At 48.6% G+C, this 15,995-nt stretch overlaps 1 long non-coding RNA gene across 1 annotated transcript; it reads left to right on the top strand.

Moving 5' to 3' along the window:
- The first annotated feature begins 46 nt into the window (after positions 1 to 46).
- Positions 47 to 4,900, top strand: LOC142071825 (uncharacterized). Its single transcript, XR_012668002.1, has 2 exons — positions 47 to 3,622; positions 4,271 to 4,900. It is a non-coding gene; the product is annotated as an uncharacterized LOC142071825 (long non-coding RNA).
- Positions 4,901 to 15,995: the final 11,095 nt, after the last annotated feature.

Here is a 15,995-nt window from a genome sequence, read left to right as displayed (position 1 = left end):
GCTGCCCGATGTTTCCCTCCATTGTTTTTTTTTTTTGGGGGGGGGGGGGGGGGGAAGAATCATGGTTCATTTGCTTACCGAGTCAGACCATTGTCCCTCCCTGGTGTGCCCGTGGCCCCCTGCAGCAGTTACACAAACACAAGGTATTTCCCCAGTCCTGCTTACAGCAGAGAATCAGCTGGAGTGATGAGTCTTGACAAACATACCACATTACTGGCCTCCCCACGGGCCCTTGCTGTCTCTTTGGGCTGCCTAGCAAAGGCCCTCACCTAGGTGACAGGAGGGCAGACATTGGTCACAGAGCCTGTGGGGTGCTGTCCGGAGGTGGCTGTGCATCTCAGAAGGGACAGTTCACTATCACTTCATTTTGTGGCTTGAACTCTGGAGAGCCACATTCTTAAATGTGTCAATTAAGAACAATCTGAGGTTGCATGGAGCTTCCCAGGGCAAGGTACAGGCGACCTGTGACACCTTGGCACTGTCTGGAGGCTTTGATTTCGTCTAGCCAAACGCAGTGTGTGAGAATGCTGCTTTGTTAGTGGACAACACTGGCCTTTGGGAGGGCACTGTGGGGGAGCAGCCTGCGTTCTGGGTTCCGTGAGGAACAAATCCTTCTGGAATGAGGCAGGGCATTGGAAATGGCACACTTCTCCTCTGGGGCCGGAGTGCTGGGTGCTGAGCTCTCTGAGCATCTGCTCTGTGGTGTCTGGCATTCAATACTTTGTTTTCAGGGTCTGGCCATGCCCAAGGGACACAGTCTAGATTTCAGCCTTCACATATATTATGACCTGTTTGGGTGCGATCTTCAGGGGTTTAGGAATATTTTCCAAAAATCTTTGCTGCAGCAAGATGATGTAGACAATGCCTCATGCCCTGCTTCTCCTCACAAAGGATGCTCATGCTGTCTTACTGATGCACACTCCTGTGCCAGCCTAAAGCCCCGGAATCATAAGGTGGTGTCTGGGGTTTTATACCGATATTTGTAGGGATAGTGTACTAACGGGGGCACCAGTCACACTCAGCTCCTTGCGAAGAAATGAGCATAGGAGCTGGCTCTTGGAGGCCCCTGGGCTGGTTAGGCTTTCTCCGAACTGCTCTGATGGTACCTCTTCAAGGATGGGAGTCTTGCTTCCTCCACCCTTTGGTAGCCGCTAACTCTAAATGATTGAAATAACCAAGCCTTCTAACGCCAGACTGCCTTACCAGACAGCACGCTGTACATAGACTGGTGTACAAGTGTCACTGGGTCTGCGGGCTGCAGTTCAGACGGCCAGGCTCGCTAAGCTGGGATGGATTTATTGCATGGCACAGGAACAGTATTTCTTACTGAGCAGAAATTCCTGGAGCCCTTCAGACAAAAACCATAAGCAGAGGAACATCCGTATTTGCATTTCCAGCTACCAGCATGTCAGACACACTGCTTTTCAGTCTCAGTCTCAACTCTTGCATCATCTTAGCACTGTAGGGACGCATGTCTCCTGTGTTAAAGTGCGGGGGGCAGTTGCTTGGCAATTGCTAGCAGGTAGCAACAATCACGGTAGAAAAGGAAGTGTGTGTGGACTGGAAGGAATTCTCTAGCGGCAGCTGGCTCCAAAACCAAGTTACAGTGAGTATTGTGCTTTGGATGGCAGGCAGATCAGGCACAAAAACACATTTTTGTGCTACTGTTTTGTATAGCACAATGGAATGGGCTGAGAACGGGGTAACTGAACAAAACACAATTATTTTTCACAGAAAGAACCTGAATGCAGTGTTAGAAATCACTTTGTCTATCACATGTATGGTCTCTAACTAGAACTATGAAGAGTAAATCAAAACACATAAAGCAGCTTTCACTCTGGTCACAACAACTGTGAATTCAGCTTTCGAGTGTATATATTTAGATGTTTGCAGTCTAGTTTGGAGAACTCTACATTCTTAATCATCATGGCCAAAACTGTCAAATGTGAAGACTGGAAGTTCAGACACCACAATAAAAAATGGATTGATTTTTTGCTGAGCAATCCCAGCTCCTGTTGACTTCAACTATAGAGGCATGACCAGTGTTTCCATCTTTCTAATACACTCTTGGACAGTATGTACTGATTGGGTTGGTGCCAGGATCTGTAGTGGCTGTATACAGAATATGATGGCTGCCGGAGGGAGGAGGAAGGGGAGAGGGGAGAGCTGTTTTCACTCCTCTTCCAATCACAGTTGCTTCTCCTTTAACTGTAAAGCCCTTCAGAAAATGCTGGTGTTCACACGGTATCGTTTATTTCTCTCTCTCCTCCAAACCCCACCCCCCACCCCCTGTGCCAGCCAAATGTAGTCGTACTAAGCTCTATATTAAAGCTAGAGGGAGGTTTAATACATTCTTTTGAGTGGAAGTTTGCAGTTGGACTATGTAAATAGATCAGTTTCTGTGTAATCCCCCTGGCAATTTCCTCCATGCTCCTCTTGCTTTTGTTTTGGTAAATGTTGCAAAATAATTTTTCAAGGAAATTGGGTAGGGAAGAGGTAGGTAGAGGGGAAGAGAGTGCTGGCTCGGACTGAGGCATTTCGAACTTGGGTGGAAATTGCACTAGTAAAGGGGTAGGTGGACAAAGTTTGGCACAAACTACAGGCTTTGTAAAAACAGTCTTTTAGAGACTTGTAAGACTAAACGCAATACTGCCAATGGAAACAAACATTGCCCTGCAGAATCTGCTTCCCAGCCTTTATAGCAGTAGTTCTCAACTTGCGGGCCACTTGCGGCTCACTTAGCACGCAGCTTTGGCCCATTTGACATCCTCGGGGCCTAGAGATAGTATAATGTTTGGCTGCGGCTCACATAACAAAGAAAGCTGCAGATGCGGCCCACAATGTTAAATAGGTTGAGAACCACTGCTTTATGCACTACCCAGCATGAGAATTGAAACTGACTAAACACTGACTAGTCTGTTTCATCATCCCAGTGACCATAAATGTGGAAAGTGAACAGTATAACCCAGGAAAATTAAATTTGATTTTTAAAAATCTTTGTTTTAATCCTCTTCCACTAAGTATGGTTAATAAGCAAGATCATGAGTTGAAAAACTGTTTGTGTTCCTTTTAAATTCCAATGCATAGTGCAAATAAAATACCTCCAGGCTGTGAACTTCAAGTCGCAAAAGAGCTCCAGTATGGACCAAATGGGAGGTACTGGATCTGATCACTTTATGGGGAGACGAATCAGTGCTATTAGATCTCCGTTCCAAAAGACAAAATGCCAAAATATTTGAAAAAATCTCCAAGGGCATGAAGGACAGAGGCTGTCACAGGGACCCGCAGCAGTGCCGCGTGAAACTTAAGGAGCTCAGGCAAGCCTACCAAAAAACCCAAGAGGCAAACACCCGCTCGGGGTCAGAGCCCCAGACATGCCGCTTCTATGATGAGCTGCATGCAATTCTAGGGGGTACCCCTACAACTACTCCACACCTGTACGTGGACTCCTGCAAAGGAGTCTCACGCAACAGGGATGAGGATTTGGGGGATGAGGAAGATAGCACACACCAGGCAAGCAGAGAAACCGTTCTCCCCGACAACCAGGAACTGTTTATCACTCTGGAGACAATACCCTCCCAACCCAGGCCCCCGGACCTTGAAGGCAGAGACGGCACCTCTGGTGAGTGTACCTTTTGTAAATATAATACAGGGTTTAAAGGCGTGTTTAATGATTAATTTGCCCTGAAGACTTGGGATGCATTCGCGGCCAGTACAGCTACTAGAAAAGTCTATTAATGTGTCTGGGGATGGAGCAGAAATCCTCCAGGGACATCTTAATGAAGCTGTCCTGTAGGTACTCCCAAAGCCTTTGCAAAAGGTTTCTGGAGAGGGCAGCCTTATTGCGTCCTCCATGGTAGGACACTACCACGGCAGGCCAGTAGCATGTAGTCTGGAATCATTGCAAAAGAAAGCATGGCAGCGTGTGGTCCTGGTGTTTGCTGGCACTCAAGCAACATCCGTTATTTATTTCTCTCTGTTATCCTCACGAGAGTGATATCATTCATGGTCACCTGGTTGAAATAGGGGAATTTTATTAAGGGGACAACGAGGTGGCCGTTCCTGCTGGGCTGTTTGCCTTGGCTGAAAATAAATCCTCCCCACTGTTAGCCACATGGTGGGGGGAGGGGTGACGCGATCATCCCAGAGAATTGGGTGTGGGGGGAGTTTAGTTGGGTTTGTGCTGCACGTTAACCCAAAAACTTCAGCCCCTTTTAAATGGCCAGTGTGTGTGTTTTTCAATTTTAATCTCCCTTTTTTTCTCCTGCAGCTGCAAATGTTTCAATGCTGTGACTAGCATCTCCATTCCAGAGGGTAGCACAGATTAGAAGGTGAAAAAAACGCACTCGTGATGAAATGCTCTCTGAGCTCATGGAGTCCTCCCGCACTGAAAGAGCCCAGCACAATGCGTGGAGGGAGACAATGGCAGAGTCCAGGAAAGCACAAAATGAACGTGAGGAGAGAAGGGACGAGTGAGAGGAGAGGTGGTATCAGCGTGATGAAAGGAGGCAGGATGCAATGCTGAGGCTACTGGAGGATCAAACCAATATTCCGGCGTATGGTTGAGGTGCAGGAAAGGCACAGACCGCCACTGCAGCCCCTGTGTAACCAACTACCCTCCTCCCCAATTTCCATAGCCTCCTCACCCAGACGTCCAAGAATGCGGGGGGAGGGGGAACCTCCGGGCACCCAACCACTCCACCCCAGAGGACTGCCCAATCAACAGAAAGCTGGCATTCAGTAAGTTTTGAAGTGCAGTGTGGCCTTGTCCTTCCCTCCTCCCCTCCTCTCCACCCCACCCGGTGTTTCCCTCCTCCCCCACCCCTCCCAGGCTACCTTGGCAGCTATCCCCCTATTTGTGTGATGAATTAATAAAGAATGCATGCATTTGAAACAACAATGACTTTATTGCCTCTGCAAGTGGTAATCAAAGGGGGAAGGAGAGGGGAGGGCGGTTGGCATACGGGGAAGTAGAATGAACCAAGGGGTGGGGGGTTTCATCAAGGAGAAACAAACAGAACTGTCACACCGTAGCCTGATCAGCCATGAAACTGGTTTTCAAAGCTTCTCTGATGTGCAGCATACCCTGCTGTGCTCTTCTAACCGCCCTGGTGTCTGGCTGTGCGTAATCAGTGGCCAGGCGATTTGCCTCAACTTCCCACCCCACCATAAACGTCTCCCTCTTACTCTCACAGAGATTGTGGAGCACACAGCAAACAGTAATAACAATGGGAATATTGGTTTTGCTGAGGTCTAACCGAGTCAGTAAACTGCGCCAGCGTGCTTTTAAACGTCCAAATGCACATTCTACCACCATTCTCACTTGCTCAGCCTGTAGTTGAACAGCTCCTGACTACTGTCCAGGCTGCCTGTGTATGGCTTCATGAGCCATGGCATTAAGGGGTAGGCTGGGTCCCCAAGGATAACTATAGGCATTTCAACATCCCCAATGGTTATCTTCTGGTCTGGGAATAAAGTCCCTTCTTGCAGCTTTTGAAACAGACCAGAGTTCCTGAAGATGCGAGCGTCATGTACCTTTCCCGGCCATCCCACGTTGATATTGGTGAAATGTCCCTTGTGATCCACCAGTGCTTGCAGCACTATTGAAAAGTACCCTGAGTACCGTGGCAGTTATGAGCATTGTAAACACCTCGCGCATTATCATGCAGTATATGCAGAACCAGACCCTGCAAAAGGAGATGATGGCAGCACGGTGATGAGGACATGGACACCGACTTTTCTCAAAGCACAAGCCCCGGCAGTTTGGCCATCCTGGTGGCAATGGGGCAGGCTCATGCCATAGAACACTGATTCTGGGCCCGGGAAACAAGAACAGACTGGTGGGACCGCATAGTGTTGCAGGTCTGGGATGATTCCCAGTGGCTGTGAAACTTTCGCATGCATAAGGGACTTTCATGGAACTTTGTGACTTGCTTTCCCCTGCCCTGAAGCACAAGAATACCAAGATGAGTGCAGCCCTCACAGTTGAGAAGCGAGTGGCAATAGCCCTGTGGAAGCTTGCAGCACCAGACAGTTAGCGGTCTCTTAGGAATCAATTTGGAGTGGGCAAATCTACTGTGGGGGCTGCTGTGATCCAAGTAGCCAATGCAATCACCGAGCTGCTGCTATCAAGGGTAGTGACCCTGGGAAATGTGCAGGTCATAGTGGATGGCTTTGCTGCAATGGGATTCCCTAACTGTGGTGGGGTGATAGACGGAATGTGTATCCCTATCTTGGGACCGGACCACCAGGGCAGCCAGTACATAAACCAAAAGGGGTACTTTTAAATGATGCTGCAAGCACTGGTGGATCACAAGGGACGTTTCACCAACATCAACATGGGATGGCTGGGAAAGGTACATGACGCTCGCATCTTCAGGAACTCTGGTCTGTTTCAAAAGCTGCAGGAAGGGACTTTATTCCCAGACCAGAAAATAACTGTTGGGGATGTTGAAATGCCTATAGTTATCCTTAGGGGCCCAGCCTACCCCTTAATGCCATGGCTCATGAAGCCATACACAGGCAGCTCCTGCTCCTGCTGCCTTTCCTGCAGCTCAACCATACACTGGAGCATATTAGTTTGATCCTCCAGCAGCCTCAGCATTGAATCCTGCCTCCTCTCATCACGCTGCCGCCACCTTTCAGCTTCAGCCCTCTCTTCAGCCCGCCACCTCTCCTCCCAGACATTTTGTGCTTTCCTGCACTTTGACATTGTCTGCCTCCACGCATTCGTCTGTGCTCTGTCAGTGTGGGAGGACAGCATGAGCTCAGAGAACATTTCATCGCGAGTGTGGTTTTTTTGCCTTCTGATCTTCGCTAGCCTCTTGGAAGGAGAAGATCCTGTGATCCTTGAAACACATGCAGCTGGTGGAGAAAGAAAAAGGGACAGTGGTATTTAAAAAGACACATTTTATAGAACAATGGGTACACTCTTTCACGGTGAACCTTGCTGTTAACATTACACACATAGCACATGTGCTTTTGTTCCAAGGTCGCATTTTGCCTCCCTGCTCTCCATGGCTAACAGCAGGGAACATTTCTGTTCGGCCACAGGCAAACAGCCCAGCAGGAACAGGCACCTCTGAATGTCCCCTGAAGAAAAGCAGCCTATTTTAACCAGGTGACCATGAATGATCTCACTCTCCTGAGTATAACACAGAGAGATAAAGAACAGATGTTGTTTGAATACCAGCAAACATACACTGCAATGCTTTGTTCTACAATGATTCTTGAGTACATGCTACTGGCCTAGAGTGGTAAAGTGTCCTACCATGGTGGATGGAATAAGGTTGCCCGCCCCAGAAACCTTTTGCAAAGGCTTTGGGAGTACATCCAGGAGAGCTGCGAATGCCAGGGCAAATTAATCATTAAACATGCTTGCTTTTAAACCATCTATTGTATTTTAAAAGGTACACTCACCAGAGGTCCCTTCTCCGCATGGCGAGTCCAGGAGGCAGCCTTGGGTGGGTTCGGGGGGTACTGGCTCCAGGGTGAGAAATAGTTCCTGGCTGTCAGGAAAACAGGTTTCTCTGCTTGCTTGCTGTGAGCTGTTTACAACCTCATCATCTTCCTCGTCCCCAAAATCTGCTTCCGTGTTGCCTCCATCTCCATTGAAGGAGTCAAACAACACGGCTGGGGTAGTGGTGGCTGAACCCCCTAAAATGGCATGCAGCTCACCAGAGAAGCGGCATGTTTGGGGCTCTGACCCGGAGCAGCTGTTTGCCTCTCTGGTTTTCTGGTAGGCTTGCCTCAGCTCCTTAAGTTTCACACGGCACTGCTTCAGGTCCCTATTATGGCCTCTGTCCTTCATGCCCTGGGAAATTTTGACAAATGTTTTGGCATTTCGAAAACTAGAACAGAGTTCTGATAGCACGGATTCCTCTCCCCACACAGCGATCAGATCCCGTACCTCCCGTTCGGTCCATGCTGGAGCTCTTTTGCGATTCTGGGACTCCATCATGGTCACCTCTGCTGATGCGCTCTGCATGGTCACCTGCAGCTTGCCACGCTGGCCAAACAGGAAATGAGATTCAAAAGTTCGCAGTTCTTTTCCTGTCTACCTGGCCAGTGCATCTGAGTTGAGAGTGCTGTCCAGAGTGGTCACAATGGAGCACTCTGGGATAGCTCCCGGAGGCCAATACTGTCTAATTGTGTCCACAGTACCCCAAGTTCGACCTGGCAAGGCCGATTTCAGTGCTAATCCCCTTGTCGGGGGTGGAGTAAGGAAGTCAATTTTAAGAGCCCTTTTAGTCAAAAAAAAGGGCTTTGTCGTGTGGACGGGTGCAGGGTTAAATCGATTTAACGCTGCTAAATTCGACCTCCACTTCTAGTGTAGACCAGGGCTCAGAGAGAGATAGTCCCTGGCCTTCCCTTCTTCCTGTGGCCGAAGAGGAACCTTGCCCCCACATACAGAACAGAGAGGCTAACAGAAGAGCATGCCATGTGCATTGTGACTTCATGTGGCTGCCCTGAACCAAACTGAAATAAGTGCCCTAGCCTGGTGCCACAACACACAGTGTGACTAGGCTATTCATTCGGAAATGTGTTGACCAGCCCTACTACCTCTAGGCAGTTTTGTGTACTAAATGCCACCTCGTGGCCAAACTAGGACATTTCAGCATGAGTTCCTCACCAGGAAACATTGCAAATCCTGTAACATAACACCATTTTACATTTCCCCCAATAAATTGTAGGATTGCTATATTAAAACACATTGCAGTACACCCTTCTTTTCCTCAGCTGCAAGTAATAAATTTGTGGGAATAAGACAGACTGCTAGAAGATACCTTAATATCAGTTTATCTGCTACCACATTAAGGGTTGCAGCACTGAACTAGTTTCAAAGAAACATAGGTAAAAACTTTGTGGAGGACCACACCTTACATTAGAGCTAGATCAGAAAAAAAGAAAGCTAAAGACTTGATCCTGTAGACACTTAGGTGCATGCTTAGCTACTTACCAGAGCAGTGCTGCTGAAATCAGTGGAATTACCCATATGAGTAAAGTTACAATATGTTTATATGTGTAAACATAAAGACTGGGCCGTGATTTTGGGCTAACCACCTGCATTTTTAAAATGTGAAATGAAAAAAAACAACAGCCCTCTTAGTTATATGCAAATACATAGGATATAAAGGGAGACTGGGCCAAAAATATAAATGCAATAACACGTAATATTATAAATGTTTTAATATTTTAACTGGGATATCTTTGTGTGTGCTATTACCCTGTGGTACTAGCAGCCCAAGCATTGCAGTGATTGCAAGTTGCTTACTTTCTCATTTTTATCACATAATTATAAAATAAATGAATTGAAGTATAACTCTTGTACTTCTATTTCAGTGTATGGTATTGTTGCCGGCACCCAGTGCCAGAGGCAAGCAACAGCAGGGGTTCGTTGCCCGGTGTGCGTCACCCAATAATCACAACGGGATGGAGAAGCGGAAAAGTTTATTTGAAGTTTCAAAGAAGGTACAGGAAGAATAGAATCTCAAATCCTGCACACCGAGCAGGAAGTTACACAGGCTTTTATACATCCTTTCTTCAGCATACTTATCCAATAGCAAGCTGCCCTAAGTATCCATATAGCCGGCCAATCCAGTTACCAGCTAGTTCCCTTGTTCTCTGTACCATCTATTAAACTATAGATATAAAGCTGCTTTGTTCAGCATTGTTCTGCCGTATCTGCCCTGTTTGGCCTTGTTTAGTTTCAGGCAGTCTAACTTTGCAACATATTGTTGCAGATCCTCAGCATAACTGCTGCGAGTGCCTCCAGGCGGGGGAGGCCAAGGTCACTTGGGCCTAGTGTGAGGGGGCTTCATTGACACTCGTGGTCTTCCATCCCCTCGAGTTACCTAGTGGCCATGCCCAATGTCCCCAACAACTCCCTCCTTTGAGAACACTCAACAGCCTTGGCTCTGAGTTTTCTCACTTGGGCTACTTATTTCTTTACAATAGGACTTTGCATAAGCACTTTGTGATAGGCCTGAAGAGAATGACTTATTAACCTTTGCAAAAGGGTCCTGACACATGATACTGCACAGCATAATACCGTTAATACAAGCAATACAGGAAAGAGAAGTTTCAATAACAAGCTAAATAAACCACCAAGCCAAAACGACAAACCCCAGCCTGAAAACAAGGCTCGCAACCAATCGCTCTCGGGGGCAGTATAGGCAACCTGTGCTCCGGCTCGGGCATGGGCCTCAGCCTGTACCACCTTTTCATAGATCTCATAACTGCTGTCATTTACATATACACAACATCGGGGCCTAACAAGGGCACAACCCCCCCCCCTTGGGATGCCAAGAGATAGTCCAAAGCCAACCTGTTTTGGAGGGAAAACGTCCTGAGCTGCTGTACCTCTTTATTTAATGTTTTTACTGCTGACCCTAAATCACTAACTGAGTCCTCTAACTCTAAGGCAATTTTCTCAAGTACCATTTGCACCCTTACAGTATAGCGGCCTATGCATGCCATGGCTGGCCTGGTAAACAGTGGCGCTATTCCCAGTTCAGAGCACCCTACAAGCTTCTGGGTTGTGAGGGGATTCTTTATATTGCCCTCCAATGCCGTAGTCAGTCGCCACAGGGTCTTTTCTCATGACTCAACAGAGGTATCTCGGGCATTTCTAATCTTTCCTTTGGGCAGTGTGGCAGTTATTGACAGATGAGGAACTCCATAAGCTATATAACAGCTACCTGTCCAGTTGGCTGGCAGCACCTTGTAAGCCTTTCTGCCACATACAAAATAGTGACCCTGTAGGGCCCAGTAAGGACTGTTTCTTAAGGGGATTCCTGGGATATTTAAGGCTGCTTTTCCAAAACAGTTCATATGCCCCTAAGGGGGCATCCCATCCTCCTGATTGGGTACAAATGGGAATGTTTCTTATTGTGCCGTTCAAATTACACTCGCCATAGGGACCACTGCAAACCCACCATTGGCCTGCTACATTGAAGATATTAACTGGACGGCAAGTTATATTTCCAAATCCTCCTTTTGTGGTAAGACTATTTGTAAGAGTTTCCCCAAAAGGGGAGGAACCATTACACCCACACTGCTGACCTCCCCTCTTGGTCTTTATCCAATACCCATCAGCCCGCTGTGTATTAACACAGGAGCTCTTTCCCACAGGACGCCCATAGTGATCAGATTGGCTTCGGGTAAAACATAACACTCCCTCAGTGAGTACCGGAACTGAATACTCCTGGTCCTGATAGGTGGATTGCTGTAAAAAGGTCTTGTTCCAGAACGGTGAGTCCGTTCTTTCCTGCTCTTTGGTGGCAGCTAATTCTGCTAGGGTCAGGGGCAGCATGTCAAGGGGCATTCCTGTTTTGGGGGACAGTGGAGTTGAAGCACATACCCAGCAATCAGTCTGGTTTGTTAAAGTAGCAACATGGTGCGCAAGCGAAACAAAGGAGTTATGCTCCTGATATGCACAGTTTGGAAATAACAATACAGAGAATAACAATGTTACCCAATTAATTATTACCAAAGTCTTTCCAACCCAGGGTCTCCAGTACCATTTTGGCGTTAAGGTGCCCACTATTTGTGTCTCTTAAACAGTAGCTTTAGCCCGAGATCGTCACTAGATGAGGAGTCAGCAGGTTGGACGGTCCACTGTTCTGCTGATGAGGGGGCGGGTACTGCCTTCAGTCGAGAGTGATGGATCCAATTCTTGTGTCCCGCGATCTTTGCCGCTGTGTGGGAGATCAGCAGGACGGTATAGGGTCCTTTCCACTTTTCCTGGAGAGGCTCATCTTTACAGGTACGAACAAGCACGGAGTCACCGGGCTGTAAGGAGTGGACGGGAGAGTCTAAGGGGAGAGGCTGGGAATCCCTGGTATACCTGTGAAGAGACAAGAGAACAGCAGATAGGGAACACATATACTGAGACAAAAAAACATTACCCAACTCCCATTCCTCTGACAGAACCGGGGTGCCATTCATAGGCCATGCCCTTCCAAACATAATTTCAAAGGGACTAAGCCCTAATCTACCCTTTGGGAGAACGCAGATACGGAGTAGGATGAGGGGCAAAGCATCAGGCCATCGCAGTGAGGCTTCTTGGCACACTTTTGAGAGATGCCGTTTAAGGGTCTGATTGGTCCGCTCCACTACCCCACTGGCTTGTGGTCTCCAGGGCGTATGGAGTTTCCAGGGGATCTGTAAGGCATATGAGATGCTTTGAATGATTTTTGACGTGAAGTGTGTCCCGTTGTCAGATTCCATCCACTGGGGGAGTCCAAAGTGGGGAATGATTTCCCTAACAAACTTGAGGGCCACTGTTCTGGCAGTGCAATTACTGCAGGGGAAGGCTTCTGGCCATCCGCTGAATTGATCCACTATAACAAGGAGATATTTGAACCCTTGGGTCGGGGAAACTCAGTAAAGTCTATTTGCCACACTTGTCCAGGGCCCGGAGTGGGTTCTAGGGCAGCTGGTGGCACAGGATGTCCCGGTCGGGGGTTATTCTTTTGGCAGACTAAGCAGTCCGCTTGTACCTGGGCAGTCAGGGGTTGGAGTCCGGAAGTGTTAAAGTATTTTCCCATTAGTTGAATAAGTGCTTCCCTGCCAGCATGAGTGGTTTGATGTAGTTTCTGCAGCACCGGCCGGATCAGGCCCTTTGGTAAGAGGACCTTCCCTTCCGGGGAATGGAGCCATCCCTCCTTTTCCCGGAGGCTGAGTTTATCGGTTAGCTGTCTCTCCTCCCCAGAGTACTGAGGGGTTGGAAGCTCCCCTACTGATGGGATAAGGGCATGCATATGGGCGTTCTCAGTCTGAGGGGATGGCAGGGTGGCAGCATGCTTAGCATCTCTATCTGCCGGGCGTTACCTCTGGCCACATCTTGATCCTCCCTTTGATGGGCTTTACAGTGTACCACCGCCACTTCCGAGGGAAGTTGTATGGCTTCTAGGAGCCGGAGGATTTGGGGCCCTTACTTGACTGGGGAGCCTTGGGCTGTCAGCATTCCCCTTTGCTTCCATAGGCCAGCATGAGCATGCAGCACCCCAAAAGCATACTTTGAATCAGTAAAAATGTTGACCCGCTTTCCTTTTGACAGTTCAAGTGCACGGGTCAGGGCTATTAGTTCGGCAAGCTGGGCAGAGGTCCCAGCAGGCAAACCTTCAGCTTCCACAATGTCATGGAGGGTCACAACAGCATAACCCGCCCTCCTTTGCCCATCTATTACAGTACTGCTACCATCAGTGAACCACTCATTATCTGCATTTGGGAGTGGTACATCCTTTAAGTCCGGAAGGCTGGAGTACTGGGCATCTGTGATCTCTGAACAGTCATGTTCCTGTTCCTCTGTTTCTGGCAAGAGGGTGGCTGGGTTAAGGGAGGGGCAAGGCTGTAAGGTGACTTCAGAGTTCTCTAGCAGCTTAGCCTAATACCGAGAAATCCGAGCCTGGGTGAGCCAGAGCGCACCCTTTGTGTCTAGCAGGGCTCGGACCATATGGGGAGTATAGATTTGCATAACCCCTCCCAATGTTAGCTTCTCGGCTTCCTCAAGCACTAGGGCAGTAGCTGCGACTGCCCGTAAACATGCCGGCCAACCCGTTGCAACCTGATCCAGTTGCTTAGAAAAATAAGCCACGGGACGTTTCCATGCTCCTAACAGCTGTGTGAGCACTCCTAGGGCCACCCCCTTTCGTTCATGTACATACAACTGAAACGGCTTAGAGAGATCCGGCAGGCCCAGAGCCGTGGCTTCCATCAACTTTCTTTTCAAGATTTTAAATGCCGTCAGCCTCTGGGGTCCAATAGAAGGGGTCATGATCTGCTCCTTTTACACAGTCGTACAGGGGTTTAGCCCATAGTCCAAACTCTGGGATCCATAGCCTGCAAAAGCCTGCCATACCCAGAAATGCCCTGAGCCGCTTACGATTTCTTGGGGTAGGAACTTGGCATATAGCTTCCTTCCTTTGAAAGCTGGCGCTCCCCTTGCCGTATGTGGAACCCGAGGTACCGTACCTCTGGGCGGGCGATTTGAGCCTTACTCCGTGCTACCCGATATCCCCGGAGTCCAATAAAATTCAGGAGGCTCACGGTGGCTTTAAGGCAGGGGGTTTGGCCCACAGTGGCAATTAACAAATCATCTACATACTGCAGAAGGAGGGCCTCCTCATTATCCCACTCTTCTTGGTCCCTGGCCAGAGCCTGGCCAAAGAGTGTGGGGGAGTTTTTAAATCCCTGGGCCAACATAGTCCAGCAAAGTTGCTTTTTAACCCTATTTTGGTCCTCCCACTCAAAGGAGAAGATCTCCTGTGATGGGGTGGCAACTGGGATGGTAAAGAAAGCATCTTTCAGATCGAGGACTGAAAAAATGGGTATACTGTCCCCCTATAAAAAGAAAAGGAGTACTTGTGGCACCTTAGAGACTAACAAATTTATTTGAGCATGAGCTTTCGTGAGCTACAGCTCACTTCATCGGATGCATACGATGAAGTGAGCTGTAGCTCACGAAAGCTTATGCTCAAATAAATTTGTTAGTCTCTAAGGTGCCACAAGTACTCCTTTTCTTTTTGAGAATACAGACTAACACGGCTGTTACTCTGAAACCTGTCCCCCTATAGAAGCCAATAAGGTATACGAGTTAGGGACAAGAGGGTACAGAGTCTTAACCCGTTCATTGACTGCCCTTAGGTCCTGTACCAGCCGATACGTGCCATCAGGCTTCCGTACGGGTAGAATGGGAGTGTTCCAGGCTGACTGACATTCCCGGAGAATATCATACATTAGGAATCGATCTATAGTTTCCTGTAAACCTTCTCTGGCTTCCCTCTTGATTGGATACTGTTTTACTGGCACCAGGCCTTTCCCTGGTATGTGCTGAATAGTAATGGGGGTTTGGTGGGTGGCCTTTCCTGGGATCCCTGATGCCCATACGAGGGGGTACACCTGGTCTTCCCACGGGCTCTATTCTGCGGCTTGCATGGCTGAGGGCTCAACTGCAAGGGTCATGATCCATGCATTCTCAGGGGGTAAGGTAAGGGTTTTTTCATCCTCAGTAAAATGCAGGGTGGCACCTAGGCGACAAAGCAAATCCCGTCCCAGCAGAGGTGTTGGACACTCAGGGAGGTATACCAGCTTGTGGGATATAGTCCTGTTTCCCAAAGCGCATTCCGCTGGGGCATACACTGGGCACTTGGTGTCTCTGCCTGTGGCTCCCACTACGGTAAGGGAATCTGCTACTGGCAACTGAAGGGGTCGATTTATGGCAGTTCGTGCCTCTCCAGAGTCCACTAAAAAATCTATTTCTGAGCTCCCCACCCGCATCTTTACTCAGGGTTCCGGGGTTAGGGTGGCCCGTCTCCCCTGACACCCCTATTCCTGCTCTGCCATCGCCATCATAGAGGCACCCTCCTTTTCTTTCCTCTTTGGGCATTCATTTTTCCAGTGTCCTTCTTGTCGACACAAGGCACACTGGTTGCGACCCAATCATCTCTCCTGCGAGCCCGGACGTCCGCGTCCACGGCTCCTTCCTCCCGGCCACTTCCCTTAGTGCCGGCCTGTTCCGCTGTTACCATCAGTCTCACTTGCTTTCTCTCCTTCTCTGTCTCTCTCAGACTATAAGCTCCGTTTGCAGTCTCTAAGATGCCATGGTCATGCCCATTAGATCCTCCTTTTTTTGTAACTTTCTCTTAATATCAGGGGCTGCTCTGCTCATAAAAATTCCCTTAATAATTGACTCAGTTGCCTGATCATCGGGATCTGCATTAGTGTACTGTCGAATCGTGTTCCGAATACGCTGTAGAAAGGCCCCTGGGCTTTCTTTTAAATCCTGCATTACTTCGTATGGCTTTGCCCAATTATTATGTTGGACAGCCGAGTGACGGAGTCCATGCAAAAGCAACTCCTTATAGGAGGTAAGGCGGGTCATATCCCCATAATTATTTGGATCCCACCTGGGGTCTGCTCGGGGGACTTGTGCATCCGGGTCAGGGACATTAATACCATCCCGGTCGTACCGTTTCTGCACCTCCTCCCTT

Source organism: Caretta caretta, chromosome 4 (genome assembly GCF_965140235.1).
Source record: "Caretta caretta isolate rCarCar2 chromosome 4, rCarCar1.hap1, whole genome shotgun sequence".
Lineage (NCBI taxonomy): Eukaryota > Metazoa > Chordata > Testudines > Cheloniidae > Caretta > Caretta caretta.
The sequence above is the reverse complement of the archived record's forward strand: the minus strand, read 5'-3'. Positions and strand labels throughout refer to the sequence as shown.